This window comes from Neoarius graeffei, chromosome 9 (genome assembly GCF_027579695.1).
Source record: "Neoarius graeffei isolate fNeoGra1 chromosome 9, fNeoGra1.pri, whole genome shotgun sequence".
NCBI classification, from domain to species: Eukaryota; Metazoa; Chordata; class Actinopteri; order Siluriformes; family Ariidae; genus Neoarius; species Neoarius graeffei.
This window is the reverse complement of record NC_083577.1, coordinates 75,712,633-75,727,273: the sequence shown is the minus strand read 5'-3', so window position 1 is coordinate 75,727,273 and position 14,641 is coordinate 75,712,633. Positions and strand designations below refer to the sequence as shown.

The 14,641-nt window shown below is 45.2% G+C and overlaps 1 pseudogene; it reads right to left on the bottom strand.

The window, feature by feature from the left end:
- LOC132892184 (gap junction gamma-1 protein-like) overlaps nucleotides 1–13,626 on the bottom strand; it is a 47,835-nt pseudogene extending 34,209 nt beyond the window's left edge.
- Between the last annotated feature and the right edge of the window lie 1,015 nt (nucleotides 13,627–14,641).

Genomic DNA, 14,641 nt, shown 5'->3' with positions numbered 1-14,641 from the left:
CACGAGTGAGGGAAGGATGGAGCGTGAGATCGACAGGCGGATCGGTGCAGCCTCCGCAGTGATGCGGTCGCTTTACCGGTCCGTTGTGGTGAAGAAGGAGCTGAGCCAAAAGGTGAAGCTCTCAATTTACCGGTCAATCTACGTTCCGACTCTCACCTATGGTCATGAGCTTTGGGTAATGACCGAAAGGACAAGATCGCGGATACAAGCGGCCGAAATGAGTTTCCTTCGCAGGGTGGCTGGGCGCTCCCTCAGAGATAGGGTGAGAAGCACAGTCACTCGGGAGGAGCTCGGAGTAGAGCCGCTGCTGCTCCACATCGAGAGGAATCAACTGAGGTGGCTCGGGCATCTTTTTCGGATGCCTCCTGGACGCCTCCCTGGGGAGGTGTTCCAGGCATGTCCCCCGGGAGGAGGCCCCGGGGAAGACCCAGGACACGCTGGAGGGACTATGTCTCTCGGCTGGCCTGGGAACGCCTCGGTGTTCTTCCCGAGGAGCTGGCTGAGGTGTCTGGGGAAAGGGAAGTTTGGGCTTCCCTGCTTAGACTGCTGCCTCCGCGACCCGGTCCCGGATAAAGCGGAAGAAGACGAGACGAGACGAGACGAGACGAGACGAGACGAGATGTGCCTTGAGATTTTTTCATTGAAAAAAGTGCGCCCTGGCTCAAAAAGTTTGAAAAACAAGTGTAGCCTACGCAGTAGTGGTCGGTGATTTCCTTATGCCTACTAAAAATGCACAATGATAGGTTATAAGGGGGGCGGGGGGAGCGGTGTTCATCGGGGAATGAGAATGGCTATCCACTGCGAAAAGTAGCCCAGACTACAAGTGCTTAAATGAAGAAATCCAAACTCTCGGGTGCGCAAGGGCGCAAACGAAGGCTACAGGAAGAAACAAATAGAGCGAAGTCGTAAGTCTGATCTAATCTCTCATATCAACCATTATAGTGGCAAATTAATATTTTAGACGCAAATTAATATTTTATAGTGGCAAATTAATATTTTAATCTCTCATATCAACCATTATAGTGGCAAATTAATATTTTAGACGCCTGAATCAATGTCTGCCTAGCTAACTAGATGCAAACAGCAATAGACTTCAATAACAAAGTACCCATAATAGCACTTTTGTTTGAAAATACAGCCCATTGATGTCCTAACAGGGTGCTTAAGTTTGCACAATTTAGAAATGTAGAATTTTTTATTCATTTAATTTGTTAATTCTTCAGAGATGACTTAACTTTTAATAGCAAAAAAGAAACTAAAAATAATTTATTGTTTATTGTCCATGCACTACACTTTGAACAGGGTGCGGAAGAGTTTTAAACAACCATTCACACTCACACCTACAGTCAATTTAGAGTCCCCAGTTAACCTAACCTGCATGTCTTTGGGGGAAACCGGAGCACTCGGAGGAAACCCATGCAGACACGGGGAGAACATGCAAACTCCACACAGAAAGGGCTCTGTCGTCCACTGGGCTTGAACCCAGAACCTTCTTGCTGTGAGGCAACAGTGCTAACCACTACACCATCGTGTTGCCCCTATATAAGTATTTACTTGTCAGAAGAAGGCCAACTCTTCAAGTTGTAGATGATCTTGGTCTTCCATGAGCACGCAGGTGACTCTTAAGAATATAATTATGCTTAATAAATTATGGCAGCTACTTCTCAGTAACTGACCTTTGAAAAGACATTTGTTGTTTTATCTCAGTCCTAAAATTTGGGTTGAAAAATGACTGCAGAATGTGAGCTTTAATTTAAGGGCTTTTACATGTATTTTGGTATTGCACTATATTTGTATACTGTATGTTACGCCCGTAATGATGAAGGATATGATTGCCATTGAGGCCAGCCTTGACCTTCCCATTCATGATGACATCAACAACCTGCCGACCATGCATTTAAAGTCTCGCAAACCTGTCTAGTTGTCTTTTGAACCTGGACAACTTTGACATCAAGACCGAATGTCACAGGGCATGGGCAGATGGCAGCTCCAACTGGGACCACACCATCATTACAGATTCCACAGTGAAACCAAATGGTTTCAACCTCCCATGCAAGCAGTAGCAGACATTGGACTATATATGCACCCTCAATGCAAGAACAAGACACCGTCTGCATAAATGGGGGATGGCAGACAGCCCTGCCTGTGTCTGTGGCCACCAAGACCAAACAATTCACCATATTGTGAATGATTACCATTTCTGGCATTTCACTGAGGGTTTCAAAGAGCTGGACAGAACAACTGATGCCACCCTTGCCTGGATATCATCCCTGGATTTTACTTTGTAGATTTTGTAGTTTGTGTACATCATATGAAAGAAGTCACGCCCGTATTTCATTTGACTATCAGCATTTGGACAATCATATAGAAAATGTCATGTTTCGTACTTGGTGGAAAATATTTTGCTGTCAGTGCCTAACTGAAGGGCAGCATGGTGGTGTAGTGGTTAGCACTGTCGCTTCACAGCAAGAAGGTTCTGGGTTCGAGCCCAGTGGCCGACGAGGGCCTTTCTGTGCGGAGTTTGCATGTTCTCCCCGTGTCTATGTGGGTTTCCTCTGGGTGCTCCGGTTTTCCCCACAGTCCAAAGACATACAGGTTAGGTTAAGTGGTGGCTCTAAATTGACCATAGGTGTGAATGGTTGTTTGTCTTTGTGTCAGCCCTGCGATGGCCTGGCGACTTGACCAGGGTGTACCCTGCCTCTTGCCCATAGTCAGCTGGGATAGGCTCCAGCCTGCCTGCAACCCTGTAGAACAGGATAAGCAGTTACAGATAATGGATGGATAGATGCCTAACTGAAGGTCATGGACCTTTTTGAAGAAATGGCTCTGGACATGCTGGTGGGCTTGAGTTTTGGAAAAGCCACTCTAAATAATGGTATTTTTTATACTATAGTTGAAAATATGGAAATATCCACAGAAGCACAACATGCAAAGCAACAAGCCTTTGGTAATTGCAAAGTATTTAACTGAATGATAAACTGGTTCCTACTGGTTTAATTGCAGATTGGTTAATGTTTTAACTTCGGTGGCACAGTGATGTAGTGGTTATCACTGTTGCCTCACAGCAAGAAGGTTCTGGGTTCGAGCCCAGCGGCCGACGGGGACCTTTCTGTGTGGAGTTTGCATGTTCTCCCCGTGTCTGCGTGGGTTTCCTCCAGGTGCTCCAGTTTCCCCCACAATCCAAAGACATGCGGTTAGGTTAACATGGGGCAGCCTTGGGCTGACGTGCCCTTGAGCAAGGCATCTAACCCCAAACTGCTCCCCGGGCACTGTAGCATGGCTGCCCACTGCTCTGAATATGTGTGTGTGCTCATTGCTCACTTGTGTGTGTGTGTGTGTGCATGCATGTGTTCACTGCTTCAGATGGGTTAAATGCAGAGGATGCGTTTCACTGTGCCTGAGTGTGCATATGACAAATAAAGGCTTCTTCTGAAGATAAAGGGGATGCCAACGTTATTAGGATCAGAACCAGAGAACTGTCAGCAAATTATATATAGTGTAAACAAACATTTCGGGGGGGGCACGGTGGTGTAGTGGTTAGCGCTGTCGCCTCACAGCAAGAAGGTCCGGGTTTGAGCCCTGTGGCCGGCGAGGGCCTTTCTGTGCGGAGTTTGCATGTTCTCCCCGTGTCCGCGTGGGTTTCCTCCGCGTGCTCCGGTTTCCCTCACAGTCCAAAGACATGCAGGTTAGGTTAACTGGTGACTCTAAATTGACCATAGGTGTGAATGTGAATGGTTGTCTGTGTCTATGTGTCAGCCCTGTGATGACCTGGCGACTTGTCCAGGGTGTACCCCGCCTTTCGCCCGTAGTCAGCTGGGATAGGCTCCAGCTTGCCTGCGACCCTGTAGAAGGATAAAGCGGCTACAGATAATGAGATGAGATGAGAAACATTTCAGAGTCAACTATTAAAAACTAGCAGTTACTGCCTGTGGGAGAGAGGAGACGTAGTAGTTATTGCCCATCACTGAGGAGACGTAGACTCGGCCCTAGCGGAAGTCTCCGGTGAGATGCGCTGATTCCTGTACAATCGAAACTCCCAGGTGAGTGGGGGAGGGGATTCCCTGCCGAGGCTGAGCGCAGTGTGTTAGCATGAGCATATAGCCTATGGAAAATTAATAGTGTGTTAGATTAGCACTAATCCCATGTTTTGGAAAAGCAAAAATGTTGTCTTGGGCCCCTCTGGGGTGTTACCAATCCATGTGCAAAGTTCGAGTATGTGCGTTCAGCCGTGTCGATTTACATAAGTGAACAGACAGAGAGACAGACAGCCTTCCTTTAGTAGTATAGACCCTTTTCACGTGACGTCACGACAAACGCGGCCGCCATTTTGGACATGTACTACCAGTAGTTTACCACAGCCAACATTGAGGAACGGCAGCAAAGAAAGTTTTTACTTTCAGGAAGACTTCCATCATGCCACTATATTGTTGTGCACCTGGATGTAGTAACCATCAACAAACAAGGCAAGGGTTATCATTTTATCGGATCCCGACGGAGAAGATGGATAGCGGCCATTAACAGATTGGCAGCCCTCGGCATACCAGCGCTTGTGTAGTGACCACTTTGTTGGAGGTAAGACGAATAAAATTAGCCAGAAAAGGCATTACATTGCTGTTAACATTCTGTGGCGGCGAGTGTGTAACCAAATAGGCTAAAATAACCCATTGTAACCTCTTTGTTCTTCTGTAGTAACTATTGTTGACTAGCTAATGTCAACAAGCAGCTGGTATGTTACTGTAGCAATGTTTACGTTCAGTCATTTGGATGACTGTTAAAACCTTTCAGTCTCAAGTTTTTCCTTTACTGTATTTACTAGTTTACTGTAATTATGATCCGGCAGCTATTTACACCGGATCCAGTATAAATAGCTGCCGGAGCCAACGTCCGAGGTTCCGGAGCGCGCTCCGGCTTGCTCGCCCTCAAATTAAGCAGCGCGTTCCGGCTTGCTCGCCCTCAAATTAAGCAGCGCGCTCCGGCTTGCTTGCCCTCAAATTAAGCAGCGCGCGCCGGCTTGCTCCCGGAGTGCTCCGGAGCACACTCCGGCCGAGGTTCCCCTCAAATTAAGCAGCGCGCGCCGGCTTGCTCCCGGAGTGCTCCAGAGCACACTCCGGCCGAGGTTCCCCTCAAATTAAGCAGCACGCTCCGGCTTGCTCCGGAGCAAGCCGGACCGCACTCCTGGAGCAAGCCGGAGCGCGCTCCGTAACCTCGGCCGGAGCACTCCGGGAGCAAGCCGGAGCGCGCTCCGGAACCTCGGACGTTGGCGTGTATGTGTATGACGATGGGTTTTTAACGACATAGGTATACAGATCATGTGGGCCGAAGTCAGGTAAAGACGAGGGCTTCGTGTACTTCCGTACGTCAGTGAACAATCCTGGTGGAAGCAGGTAAGCGTCGTTCTCTAAGCCTGCTAACCTCAATTTTTGCAAATACCTCTCCCTCTGCTCGCCCTGTAAATGCCCTACGTCACTGGATAGTGAAGGTGTTTTCTGCATCTCACTCCTTTTTCTTTTATGTTTTTCGTTTGTCGCCTTCCTCGCATTCAAACTGATTCGAGCCAAAGTCCACTACATGTCCAAAATGGCAGTCGCATTTCCGAAGGTCACGTGACTGAAAAGGGTCTATAGATTACTGATGGGAAGCATTTACCTGTCCACATATACTCCTACACACACACACACACACACACACACTATAATTTTATATTTGTACATCAAAACGTTGTTTAAAAACAGTTGAAGAAAGAGTTTAGTACACTTAGAAGCATTATAATTGGGTTTTTTCCTAATCTATTGTTTATCATTTATTCATGTTTCCATGTTATCACATTTACTAATACAACTAAGTAAAGCTGCCTAATATTTTGGACAACATAAAGTGTGTGTGTGTGTGTGTGTGTGTGTGTGTGTGTGTGTGTGTGTGTGTGTGTGTAAGATATAGGTTTGCATATTATATTAACTATAAATTATACCAACTTAAATTGAATTTCCAATCACAGACAGGAATGATGTTGGCATTCTTTAACTGTCCACTAGGTGGCAACATTAGACCACTCTCCATCACTTTACGAGTTAAGACAGTCTCAAAATATCTGGGAGAAAAGTCATCATCGGTTGCTGGAGTATTGTACCATGTCAAACTGTTGGTGTCAGTCTGAAGGTAAAACCATTGAGAGTACATGTGTAGGTCCATTTCAGCAATTAAAAGTACACATGTGACACCATGTGAAAGTCATTCTCAGGTTAAAATGGTTTCTAAGCAGTAAAAAAAAAATGCATAGGTCCTATATTTGTACTTGTATTCCCCCTGTGAAATTACAAACTGCTGGAAAAATAGTTTCTCCCACAAGTCAGTTGTACTGCTTTAGAGACTTCTGCAGACATTAAAAGTATTCCTCATCATTTTAATGTCACATGCTTAATAGGTGTATGAGCTCTATCAAATTTGTAAATTTGCAGAATAAGTTTTGAATAATATAAATAACATTATTATTATTATTATTATTATGGGCCGCACGGTGGTGTAGTGGTTAGCGCTGTCGCCTCACAGCAAGAAGGTCCGGGTTCGAGCCCCGTGGCCGGCGAGGGCCTTTCTGTGTGGAGTTTGCATGTTCTCCCCGTGTCTGCGTGGGTTTCCTCCGGGTGCTCCGGTTTCCCCCACAGTCCAAAGACATGCAGGTTAGGTTAACTGGTGACTCTAAATTGAGCGTAGGTGTGAATGTGAGTGTGAATGGTTGTCTGTGTCTATGTGTCAGCCCTGTGATGACCTGGCGACTTGTCCAGGGTGTACCCCGCCTTTCACCCGTAGTCAGCTGGGATAGGCTCCAGCTTGCCTGCGACCCTGTAGAGCAGGATAAAGCGGCTAGAGATAATGAGGTGAGATGAGATTATTATTATTATTATTATTCCTTGCATTAGTCCTGCATGGGTGCAGGGTCTGCAGCTCAGCTCAGCTGTCTCCACTTACTCCTATCAAAGACATCCTCTGGTTTTGCTTTTGTGGACTTCAGGTCCTCCTTTACTGAGTCAGCCCATCTATTAATAAAGAAAATAACATATATTATATTATCCATCCATCCAATATCTGTAGCTGCTTATCCTGTTCTACAGGGTCGCAGGCAAGCTGGAGCCTATCCCAGCTGACTACGGGCGAAAGGCGGGGTACACCCTGGACAAGTCACCAAGTCATCACAGGGCTGACACATAGAGACAGACAACCATTCATGCTCACATTCACACCTACGGTCAATTTAGAGTCGCCAGTTAACCTAACCTGCATGTCTTTGGACTGTGGGGAAAACCAGAGCACCCAGAGGAAACCCACGCGGACACGGGGAGAACATGCAAACTCCACACAGAAAGGCCCTCGCCGGCCACGGGGCTCGAACCCGGACCTTCTTGCTGTGAGGCAACAGTGCTAACCACTACACCACTGTGCCACCCCATATTAGATTAGATTAGATTAGCCCTTGCATTTCATGTCTTTACTTATAGCTATTTTCTAAAACTCATATTTTGAAATCACAAGAAATCATGGCTCTTCCAGGTAATTCCAGGGTCAAAGTTCAGACAAATGAGTTGTTAATTTACTTATAAATTAATTTTTTTTGCCTTCTTGTGGATAATTTACTCAGAATTCATGTGTCATCAGAGTTACACCTTTCAATTTTCATGTGAAATAATTTTTTACCAAAAAAAAAAGGATTTAATAGAATAATTTATTGACACTGGTGGGTTTAATGTTGTGTGCTTTGAGATGCTGTTGATGCAATGTTGGGGGGGGGGCATCTTTGTTGGTAATTTGTCACTGGTGTAACAGCCTTTGTTTGTGACATCAGTGACAATAACGGCAGTGATTTCAATTAATGGCACCATGTTAAAGATCAAGAATCAAAAAGAATGTTAATGCATATTCAGTATAAACCTTTGAAAACGAAAACATATTTCTATATTGGGGCGGCACGGTGGTGTAGTGGTTAGCACTGTCACCTCACAGCAAGAAGGTTCTGGGTTCAAGCCCAGTGGCTGATGAGGGCCTTTCCGTGCGGAGTTTGCATGTTCTCCTCGTGTCCGCGTGGGTTTCCTCCAGGTGCTCCGGTTTCCCCCACAGTCCAAAGACATGCAGGTTAGATTAACTGGTGACTCTAAATTGACCGTAGGTGTGAATGTGAGTGTGAATGGTTGTCTGTGTCTATGTGTCAGCCCTGTGATGACCTGGTGACTTGTCCAGGGTGTACCCCGCCTTTCGCCCGTAGTCAGCTGGGATAGGCTCCAGCTCGCCCACGACCCTGCACAGGATAAGCGGTTATAGATAATGGATGGATGGAATTTACATATGAATAATGAAACTATTCTGTAAGTTCTACATTTAAAATTGAAAATATGAAAATGAAATTAATCATGTGAGAAATCACACGTCAAAAACAAAAGCACCTGTGGAAAAATTAATGTGAACTTTATGTGGAAATAAATGAATTGGGTTAAAAAAAAATCTATGCTCTGCATGTGGAAAAAAATGTGTGGGGGAAAAGTGTCTAAAAACCACACATGTAAATTACGCATGAGAATCATATGATTATTCAAATGGGCAGTTTATGTGACTTTTCTGTTCAGGATCTCAGGCATGTTCTCATCTGAGTTTCTCTCTGTGTGTATTTCTGTTTTCTACAGAACCCCAGACAGCCCTTTTTTAGATATGATATTCATATTAATTTTGCTGATGTGGTTTAATTTGCATGGATTGCAACGAGGGAGATTATTACCATACAGTCTTGTTTCATTCTGTACTCAGAGGTTTTCAAGGCCAAGTTCTTGACTGATCACTGTGTGCTGAAAATTACATGGACATGAGAGTGAATGTTATTGGTAACTGCAACTTTTCATAAAATCCACACATTTATTATTTATATTCTCATTAATCCATCCATCCAAACATCCATCCATCCAAACATCCACTCATTCATACATTTTCAGTAGGTGCTTTATTCTGAGCAGGGCCATGGTGGATCTAAAGCCTGTCTCAGGAACACTGGGTGCGAGGCAGGAATACACCTTGGATGAGATATCAATCCATCACGGTATTATCCATCCCTCCATCCATCCATTATCTGTAGCCGCTTTATCCTGTTCTACAGGGTCGCAAGCAAGCTGGAGCCTATCCCAGCTGACTATGGGCGAGAGGCGGGGTACACCCTGGACAAGTTGCCAGGTCATCGCAGGGCTGATACATCACGCTATTAATATCTTTATATTATTTATATATTTAGAAATATATCCATACATCTGGGCTACATCTGGATATTTATACACTTTATACAATGGGGCTATCTATATCTTATTATTCTATCCACATTCAAGTCAAGTCAAGTTTATTTGTATAGCGCTTTTAACAATAAAAATTGTCGCAAAGCAGCTTTACAGAATTTGAACGACTTAAAACATGAGCTAAGTTTGTCCCTAATCTATCCCCAATGAGCAAGCCTGTGGCGACGGTGGCAAGGAAAAACTCCCTCAGACGACATGAGGAAGAAACCTAGAGAGGAACCAGACTCAAAAGGGAACCCATCCTCATTTGGGCAACAACAGACAGCATGACTATAACATTAACAGTTTTAACATGAAGTCAGTTTCGTTGATGTTATAAACTCTTCATTGATGGAAACTTGAGTGCAAAACTGTTCATGACAACTGCAGTCCTAAAGTTAGCAAGTCAACTGTAGTCCTCAGCCATAAAATCATTACTGTAAGAGTCCAGAGCGTCCTCCAGGTGTAACTTTCAACTGTCCTCATGGGGCCGTCCTCCACAGGAGCGATGCGATGAGACTCCGACCAGACACAGGGCACCAGGATGGATCAAGCAGGTCCGAGAGGCAGAAGAGGCCAGCATCTCAATCCCAGGACCAACATGTAACTCAGAGGAACAGATTGGGGGGGGAGGAGATAAAACACAGGTTGTTAGGTATGCCCTAAAAATGACGCAAGTATTAAATCTGTGTGGTAGGCTCGCAGAGACGAGAGTCTTGACATCAGGCATAATACACAACAATGGCATGTTAATATGGTTAAAAAATATCATGACCTGCTCTGGCTGGATGCTTGATTGGGTGATGGGAGCACACTCCTCAGCAATGATGGGATGCAGATGGGACCCTTAGGGCTGGCAAAAAAAAATGCTCTATTTCTCAAAACTCAGTGAATGTGGATAGAATAACACAGTTATTCCACTCAATCTAGTCATACATGGCTTATAGCCTACTCGGTGCTACGCACCTCATCAGCTACAGTATCAGCTCATGTACAACTCGATTTCGTGGAATAACTGATTATTATAAATAATTTCTCATCCAAAACTAGCTTTTTTTCCGGGGGCATCGTGGCTCAGGTGGATAAGGCGCCATACCATAAATCCGGGGACCCCGGTTTGATTCCAACCCGAGGTCATTTCCCGATCCCTCCCCGTCTCTCTCCCGCTCATTTCCTGTCTCTACACTGTCCTATCTAATAAAGGTGGAAAAAGCCCAAAAAAATAATCTTAAAAAAAAAAGCTAGCTTTTTTCCTGTAAATTAAGGACAGGGGCAGCATGGTCGTGCAGTGGTTAGCACTGTCACCTCACAGCAAGAAGGTTCTGGGTTCAAACCTCGTGGCTGATCAGGACCTTTCTGTGTTGAGTTTGCATGTTCTCCTCATGCCTGTCTGGGTTTCCTCCAGGTGCTCTGGTTTCCTCCCACAGTCCAAAGACATGCAAGATCAGCTGGCTACTCTAAAGTGCCCACAGGTAGATGTGAATGTGAGTGTGATTGGCTTTTCATCTTGATGTTAGCCCTGTGATAGTCGAGTTTATTTTTATAGCACTTTTAACAATAGACACTGTCGCAAAGCAGCTTTAGAGAATTTTAGTGACTTTAAACATGAGCTCATTTTATCCCTAATCTATCCCCAATGAGCAAGCCTGTGGTGATGGTGGCGAGGAAAAACTCCCTCAGCTGACATGAGGAAGAAACCTCGAGAGGAACCAGACTCAAAAGGGAACCCATGTTCATTTGGGTGATAACAGACAGCGTGATTATAACAGACAGTGTGATTATAACATTTTAACAGTTTTAGCATGAAGTCTGTTTTGTTGATGTTATAAACTGTTCACTGATGGAAACTTGAGTGTAAAACTGTTCATGACAACTGCAGTCCTAAAGTTAGCAAATCAACTGTAGTCCTCAGCCATAAAAGCATTACTGTAAGTGTCCAGAGCATCCTCCAAGTGCGACTTTCGATTGTCCATATGCGGCTGTCCTCCACAGGAGCGATGCGATGAGACTCCAGCCAGACATAGGGCATCAGGATGGATCAGGCAGGTCTGAGGAGCAGAAGAGGTCAGCATCTCGATCTCAGGATTGACATGTAACTCAGAGGGACAGATGGGGGGACACAGGTTGTTAGGTATGCCCAATGTCACCTGATGAGTAAGAACAGTATACATTTTGTGCTGAGTGCAAGCAAGGACTCTGGCAAAAATAACTATCACAGCATAACTAAAAGGGGAAAGACAGAAGGTAACACAGGCATGAGGGCACCCTGGAACATAAAGCAGCCAGCCACTACACCGTCAACAAACCTGAGTGAGCAAGCAAGTGGGGGGCTGACAGCATCCATACGGTACATCCCACTTTACCAAAACACTCTATGCCTGAGGACCCTCCAGATCTACTCCTTTACCTAATAAAATTAATAAAAGCCTTGACCAAACAGATTGGCAATCTGTCCAGGGTGTAACCTGCCTCTGATCTGAAGTCAGCTGGGATTGGATCCAGCTTCCCCCTGTGACCCAGACAGATAGAGATAAGTGGTATAGATAATGGATGGATGTCTAGGGCACATAAGCTGGATTAAGGGTTTTATATGACAAGAAAAAACAAAATTTACAGTTAACAAGTTTTCATTAGGGCGGCACGGTGGTGTAGTGGTTAGTGCTGTCGCCTCACAGCAAGAAGGTCCGGGTTCGAGCCCCGTGGCCGGCGAGGGCCTTTCTGTGTGGAGTTTGCATGTTCTCCCCGTGTCCGCGTGAGTTTCCTCCGGGTGCTCCGGTTTCCCCCACAGTCCAAAGACATGCAGGTTAGGTTAACTGGTGACTCTAAATTGACCGTAGGTGTGAGTGTGAATGGTTGTCTGTGTCTATGCGTCAGCCCTGTGATGACCTGGCAACTTGTCCAGGGTGTACCCCGCCTTTCGCCCGTAGTCAGCTGGGATAGGCTCCAGCTTGCCTGCGACCCTGTAGAAGGATAAAGCGGCTAGAGATAATGAGATGAAGTTTTCATTATTACTCAGTTACATTCCTGCTCACTTAGTTTGAGTTTTTGATAATATCTTCTTCTTTTTCTTCTTTTGGTTGCTCCCGATTAGGGGTCGCCACAGCGGATCTTTCATCTCCATTGCTTCCTGTCTTCCGCATCCTTCTCTACCACACCTGCCACTTTCATGTCCTCTCTCACCACATCCATGTATCTCCTCTTTGGCCTTCCTCGTTTTCGTGTGCCTGGCAGCTCCATCCTCAACATTCTCCTTCCAACATGCTCTGCATCTCTTCTCAGGATGTGCCCATACCATCTCCGGCTCACCTCTCTTAGCTTAATTCCCAAGCTCTGCACATGTGCTGTCCCTCTGATGTGCTCGTCCCTTATCCTGTCCAACCTTGTCACTCCCATCGCAAACCTTAACATCCTCAACTCCGCCACCTCCAACTTTGCCTCCTGTCTCTTCATTAAGGGTACGGTCTCCAATCCGTACATCACAGCTGGCCTCACTCCTGTCTTATACATCTTACCTTTCACTTTTGCTGGGACTTTCCGATCACAAATGGCTCCCGAAATCCTTCTCCAACCGCTCCACCCTGCCTGCACTCTCTTTCTCACCTCACTATCGCAGTCCCCATTTTCCTGCACAGTTTCTGATGATATCTAAATTTGAATAAATCAGAACAAATTAAATACATGAATTGCATTAGTTTAATTAGATAATTACATTAGAGTTTCCCCAAAATGTCAGAATGATTTGTTTTGAGCTTAAATCTCTTTCATACACAAATGTACAACACAACTCTGACATGGTACTGAATGTCATTGTTATTCTCTAATATTCTTTAATATTCTCACACCCCACAATGAAGGCTGTTTGTTGCTGCTCCATCCAGCAGAGACATGCTCTTTCTCCCTGTGTGCATGCAGACTAAATTTAGATGATTGAAATTACATCATACTGAGCATCACGAGTATCATGAGAGACCCCAGTAGGCTTCTGTGACGCCAATGCAGGCCCATGCTATGCCCCATAAGAGCTGGTCGATGTATCTGGTGTGTTTATAGCGCAGACTGAAACAGCACTTGGGTTGCCTGGGTAGCTTTGACGTCATAGTAATCCCAGCTCATATAAACAATCCATAGGGGTATTTTGTGTTTATGGTGGTTCATGCTATGATGTAGCTTGGTTTAGTGTCCATTTGAAATCTTATGTACTGTATCACAGAGTGCAAAAACAGTTGCATTGCTGTGGTGTACTGTGTATCACATAGGGATGTGTTTGGAATGTATGCATAATGCATGTCCCATCCCTTTACCATTACCTGTAGAAATGGCTGGTCATGCTATTAATTCAGAGGGATAAAAACTAATATCTATCAGTAGCTCAACAATGAAACTTTTAGGGCTGATTAATGCATTATAGCACAAGGTAGTGCTGTTGTGTTCACTTTTTGAAGATCTTGTCTCGTTTCAGAATCCACTGCATTTTTACTCGGTCTCAGACATGGAGGTATCAGGATTTTATTTCAGGACCGGTCAAGACCACAACTGCAGGGATTTCATTAAATTGCCTCTGCATTGTCTGATTTATTTGTTAACATCATTACTGTGATTGGATGTAAAACTTCCTGTTTCAAATGCAGCCAATAACGTGATTCATTGCTAATTCGAAATTTTCATTTCTGTAAATGGCTGCCACCCCTCCCCGCCCCCCTTCACACCCACTGGTCTGGTCCTGGTCTTGATTCAGCCTCGCCTTGCCTTGGTCTTGGTCTTGACATGATCTCAATCCCTCAAATTTGTGGTCTTGTCTCAGTCTTGATACACTCTGGTCTTGATTATGATTTCACTGTAAAGAATGATTTGTTGTTTTAACTTAAAAACGTTAGTATCCGGGTGGCACGGTGGTGTAGTGGTTAGCACTGTCGCCTCACAGCAAGAAGGTTCGAGCCCAGCGGCTGACGAGGGCCTTTCTGTGTGGAGTTTGCATGTTCTCCCCGTGTCTGTGTGGGTTTCCTCCGGGTGCTCCGGTTTTCCCCACAGTCCAAAGACATGCAGGTTAGGTTAATTGGTGGCTCTAAATTGACCGTAGGTGTGAATGTGAGTGTGAATGGTTGTTTGTCTCTGTGTCAGCCCTGCAATGACCTGGTGACTTGTCCAGGGTGTACCCCACCTCTCGCCCATAGTCAGCTGGGATAGGCTCCAGCTTGCCTGCAACCCTGTAGAACAAGATAAGCGGCTACAGATAATGGATGGATGAAAGTTAGTACCCGGGCTGCCTTAAAATTTTGAGTTCATTGAACTTAATATAGGGCGGCACGGTGGTGTAGTGGTTAGCACTGTCGCCTCACAGCAAG